Source organism: Gekko japonicus, unplaced genomic scaffold, assembly GCF_001447785.1.
Source record: "Gekko japonicus isolate JY-2015 unplaced genomic scaffold, Gekko_japonicus_V1.1 scaffold590, whole genome shotgun sequence".
NCBI classification, from domain to species: Eukaryota; Metazoa; Chordata; class Lepidosauria; order Squamata; family Gekkonidae; genus Gekko; species Gekko japonicus.
The window spans coordinates 269,193-275,192 of NW_015161968.1; positions in this window are offsets into that span (position 1 = coordinate 269,193).

Genomic DNA, 6,000 nt, shown 5'->3' on the forward strand with positions numbered 1-6,000 from the left:
ACATTTCCGGGGTCAAAGCTTTTGTTTTGCTTTCAGCTTGTGATGAAGAGGCTTTTAAAAATATGTATTTTTGGCTTCGGTTTGTAGCGGTGATCTTTTTATAGGAACACTAGCAGTCTGCAGAACAGTTTGAGTCCAGTGGCACCTTTAAGACCAACAAAGTTTTATTTCTGGGTGTATATATATCTCGAGTGCTGAACTCAGCAATCTCCCATTCTTGTGTGTTTCTAAAGTTCCTTTGCAATAAAACAGCTCCTCGGAATGTCCTGGAATGTGGAAGTGTTCTCCTACAGGTTTCTCAGTTATGCGATTCTTGATGTCCCCCCCCCCCTTAGATTTGTGTCCATTTATCCTTTGGCATAGGGTTTGACCCGCTTGTCCTATGTAGAGAACTGAAGGGCACTGTTGACATTTAATGGCATATACAGTGTTAGAAGATGAGCAAGTGAATGAGCCTGAGATGGTGTAGTTCAGGGGTGTCAAACATCTGGCCTGGGGGCGGGATGACTTCCCTGGAGGGCTTCTATCAGGCCTGCAGTGGAACTGGCTGTCTTCTGCTTCTTCTTCCAGTATTGCTGCTGCTGTGTCATGGTAGGTTTGTAGCTTACAGATACACACCTGAACAGCATACTCAAGATTGCAACAGCACAGTCCTTTTGATGCAATAATTCAGAGCAAGAGGTGTCAGTTATCAGACACTGTAAAATAAACAAAATATTGCAAGAGTGCTAATGTTTTAGGCATGTTTTTATTTTAAGTTAAAAAAAACCCCTTTGCGTTTGTGTTCTTTATAAAGTTTATATCTCCGCTACCTGGCATTACATTTTATGACACTCATGGCCTGGCCCAACAAGATCTCATTTATGTCAGATCCGGCCCTCATAACAAATGAGTTCAACACCCCTGGTGTAGTTGATGTTATTAGGTCCAGTGATTGTGTTGTCTCGGTGTATGCAGCAGCAAAATTTGTATCTGGGTTTATTACAAGCTCTGGTACCAGAGTTTTCAAATTAGATGCTGTATTATTGTAGGTGAGGAGTTGTTTAAGACTGGGGGGCTATCTGTGGGAAAGTTTTGCCCACCAGTACTTGTAAAAGAGAACTCTCATTACCTAGTAGGGCTTGTAAGGTGCTGATGATAAGTTGAACTGCTTTGGGTTGAGATCTGAGAGCTGTACGTGACCATTAGTGGTGTTCTGTTATTGTCTCTTTACGGCCTGTCTTGCAACAGGTTTTCTCAGGGTACCATTCTGGCTTTGTTAATCTGTTTCTTGACTTCATCAGGTGGATATTTTAGTTCCCAAAAGGTTTGTGAGATCTGTTTTTTCCAACAGAGACCAGGCAGGTGCTCATGAAATAGGGTTGCCAGCTCAAGGTTGGGAGATACCTCGACATTTTGGGGGTTGGGGAGGGATCTCAGCAGGGTACAGTACAGTGCTTTAGAGTCTACCCTCCAAAGCAGCCATTTTTTCCAGGAAAACTGATCTCTGTAGTCTGGAGATAAAATGTAATACCAGGTGATCTCCAGGCCCTGTCTGGAGACTGGCAACCCTAGTTGATAGCTATCCTTTGAACCAGTAGGTGCTCTGACATCCCACCAGATAACTTTCATATCATCTCAAACAATCCTTTTGAGTGGAGTTGGTTTGCATGATCTCTTACATTGAAAAACTATATAGGAATAAAATAACATACTTGCATGTGTGAACCAGTTAGTACACACTTCTAAATGAGGATGTTTCCTTTAGGTAATAACTGCGGGTATTTTCAATAACCACAGTTAACATTATAGCCACCAATTTCAGACTTCTGGTTTTGGCGCTCTAATAGTGGATGCGCCGCTTCGGAGAAGACTTGGACTTGGAACGTGGGGCGGCAGCCCCTAAGCAAGGATATCGTTTGAGGGAAAGAAAAGACAAAAAATGAGATGCTAATTTCTTCTGAAGACTGTTTCCTTTTGTTAATAATATATAGAGTTCTTTTGTTATTGTTCTTTAAGAAGTCAGAAGTTCTGGATTTGAAGCATATAAGCGGATTTAATGATCACATTTAATGTAACCCATATCTTTTTATTTTTACTATATTGTAACCATTATATGACCACCACCTCTTGGGTTTTTAGTGTTTTTCTTTACTTTCTCCTGTCGTTTGTAGTCCCCTGTCCCTATTTTCTTGTAGTGTTTTAGAAAATAAGGTGTTTTTTTTTTAAAAAAACATTATAGCCACCAATTTCATGATGTTTTATATTTTTGTCTTATTTTTCCTCCAAATGGTTCAAGATCACACTGATATGATACCGCCTTTTTGGGGGGAGTGAGATTAGAGTCCATTGGCACCTTTAAGGCCAATAAGGTTTCCAAGATATGAGCTTTTGAGTGTCATAGGCCCCTACCACACGGGGGGGCGGGGAATGTGCAGCCAAAGTGCGGCTTTTGGAAGCCGCACCAAAATAGACATGCCGTGGCGGGATCACATGGATCCCCTGAGCCGCGCCACCGTTGCTCCCTAGCACGATCAGATGCCGGGGAGGAAGCCACGGTCGGGAGACCAAGGCAGCTGGCTGCGCATGCGTCTGCATGCGCAGTTCAGCCAGGAGCTGGGGATGCGCCGGCAGAAAGATGCACTGGTGATCCCACGGCCGCGCTTGCCGTGGCCGTTCAGGTAAGACCACCTCTGTCAGTGATTCTTAATTGCTGTGGGGTTTCCGGGGTTAGGGATGGATTGGGGACGGGTGCGCGCCGCTTCCCAGATGTTGCGGTGAGATTGCGCCTGTTTGCTGCGGCCCCGATCCGTCCCTCTCCTGGGCCCAAACCCTCCGTGTGACCGGGACCAAAGATCACTTTGTCAGACGTTGACCCTTGAAAGCGTATGCCCTGGCGATTTTGTTGGTCTTTAAGGTGTTACTGGACTGGAATCCAGCTCTGCTCACGGCCATAGCCAGAAAATTTTTCTAGGGTGGGGGAATAAGTACAGTGGTTGTGAGCACATCATTATTTATGTACTTTATTATGAATGAGCTATGAGGTAGTGCAAAGTCTCTACAAGGAATAATTCCACAAAGGTTAACCGATAATCCATTTTGTTTAAAAACAAATATCCCCTTCTTTTATTTACACATGATGGAACAGAGTCTTGTAAAGGCATGAAGATCCCCACCCCCATATTGTCCCATTTCCACTTTCCTGGGTTGCAGTGTGCCAAATGGAAATGTATCAACATAAAAGTGTCTGTTTCTTCCTCTGAGCATAAAATGAGGCTACACTAACAAAGATCACAGAAGAAGGTGTATTTTGGGGGGGATGGATGGCCCCTTTGATTCACAACACCATCTTCCAATGAACTCACACACACACCCAAAAGCCCCAAACCCTCCTTTGATTTGGCTCCACATAACTTGCTATAAGGACTAAGGATAGCTACAGGTACTCAGGCTAGAATCCAGTAGGGTTGCCAACCTCCAGGGGGTGCCTGGAGACCTCCCAGAACTACAAGTGATTACCAAAGAGATCACTTCCCCTGGAGAAAATGGCTACTTCAGAGGATAGACTCTATGGTATTATACCTGATGAATGTCCCTCCCCCACCTTCCCCAAGCTCCATCCCCCATTTTGGGAAATTCCTGGAGTTGGCAAACCTAGTGAGTATGTGCGCACACACACGTTTCCTTTGCAGCTACAGCCTACCTGGGAAAGGGTGGCTTTTTTGCTTCACACAGATGGGAAGAGAAGCTGGGGAGGCTCCCCTCTGTAGATACAGAAAGTGAGTCCCTCCCCCCTTGCTGAGTTCAGGTAAAAGTGAACGAAAAATTTTTGTCAGCACCAATTCAGTACCACCATTTTACAGAGATTTGAAAATGCTGTGATGCCCTGATCCACTGTGGTCTTGTGGTGCGGAAACTTTCCCCCCACCCCAAGTGTTTTCGAGGGCCAAAACAGCTGCATAAGCACCAGCACACACTGTAAAATGGTCACGAGTTCACTTGTGAAAGGCAGAATACAGAGGTGGCTGCTGTCACCCACCCCCTCTGATTCCAACCACCTTCCCCACCCAGGCTAAAATAGAATAATAATAAAAAAGCTTCTACCTTAATGTGTTACAGTGCTGCAGATCAGAGGGAGGGAGGGGGAGGAGGGAAGGAAATGCTCTCTCTCATTGGCAGAAGACTTGTGACAGATTTTACAACCCCTAGAGCTGATTGGAGGGGCATGGCAAATGATTGGTGGGGCCACGCCCCTTTTGTGCACCGCTGTAGTTACTGGTCTGTCTACTGCAGACCGAAAGAGCTACCCTCTTGAAACATGTCTGGGGGAGTATTTAGGATGAGACAATAGCTGGCCTAGAGATTACCCCCCAATAAGCTTTGTAGTCCTTGAGGTGTCACAGTACAGCTGCATGATGCTGTAGCCCAGGTGTTCACATCCAAGCCCAGCACTAATCACTGTACCACATACGTTGTCGAAGGCTTTCACGGCCGGAGTTCATTAGCTGTTGTAGATTTTCCGGGCTGTATGTCCGTGGTGTATGGTCAAGACCATGGCCATGCAGCCCGGAAAATCTACAACTACTGTACCACATTGTTTCTCACTGGTAATGGTTTGTCTGCAATGCTGTTCTGGTGAAAATTCTGAGACTGCAAAATATACCACCATCAAGTATCATGGCTGTATTTTATAACTATTACTAATGTAGATATTGTCAAAACCATGGGCTTCATGGTTCCTAGATGTGTCTCCTGGTGCCCATTTGCTTCTTCCATGAATATCTTATCTCCTAAGTAAGCAGCCAACCCTGTTCTGAGGCTCAATGGAGCAGCAAGCGTTCCAGAAAACCTTTGGGCCTGCATGGGGCAGTTAGCTGTCTCCATCATAGAGGGTGCTTGACTTAGAATCTTGGAAAATTTTGTAACTGTTCCCCTGTAGAAGCTGTTTTGTGATTGGCCTTGCCTCCCATGCCACTAGGGCTGCCAGGTCCCTCCTGATGGGGAGGGACTTACCGGGATCAGCAGGGAGGCCCATCCAACTACAACGATGTGTTTATGTCACAGCCCACGTGATCTGGAAGTGATGCTACCACTTCTGGGATGCTGGGGCAACTCTCTGTTATTTGGGGGAAAACCTTGTAGTAAATTTGGCCTTGCCCATAAGGTTTTTGCCCAAATACCAAAGCATCACACCTCCCCCCTGACCTCCCGGAAGTGGTAGTGTCACTTCTGGGTCACGTGGGCATTTATATAGACACATCGCTGCATGTGGGAGGATTTCCCCTCTTATTTGGGGTAAGTCCCCCCCTCCAGCCAGCTGATCAGCAGTGGGGAGGTGGGTCCTGGCACTGCGGGACCCCCACCTTCACCAGGGAGGGGTCATGGCAACCCTACATGCCAGTCATTTTGTGGTGTTGCCCAGGGTTGCCAGCCTCCAGGTGGGACATAGAGATCTCCCAGAATTACAACTGGTCTTCAGTCTGCAGAGATCAGTTCTGGAGACAATGGATGTTTTAGAGGGTGGACTCCATGACACTCTACATTCTGACATCTTTCCCCTCCCCAAGCTCCATCCCCATATCTCCAGGAATTCCTCAAGACGGAGTCGGCGATCCTACCTACTGTCCTTTCTCAAAATTCTGAAAGTGCCCACATTCTCAGGAGCCCCGTTGTAAGAATGAATTGCCTGTTAATTTACTCAATCTATTGTATTTGTGATTCATGGTCCATTACTAGGTAAATGGCTGCTGAGTAATCTAGAGATGTAATCTAATCTAGTCAACTGTGCTGTGCAGAACCCAAACACAGTTCCATCTCTGAGTCAATTCTGTGATAGTGGGCTGGTTCACTGTGGTTTCTTCTCTTGCTGCTCCAGTCACATATGAACCTGGGAAATCATGTGCAGATACTGGAAACACAAGTTGATTCTGATGTGGAAAATGACCACGTTTTTCAGCCTTTCTCGTATGATCTCGGATACAATCAAGCAGATGACACACCACTCTATTTCTCTTTAAAAAT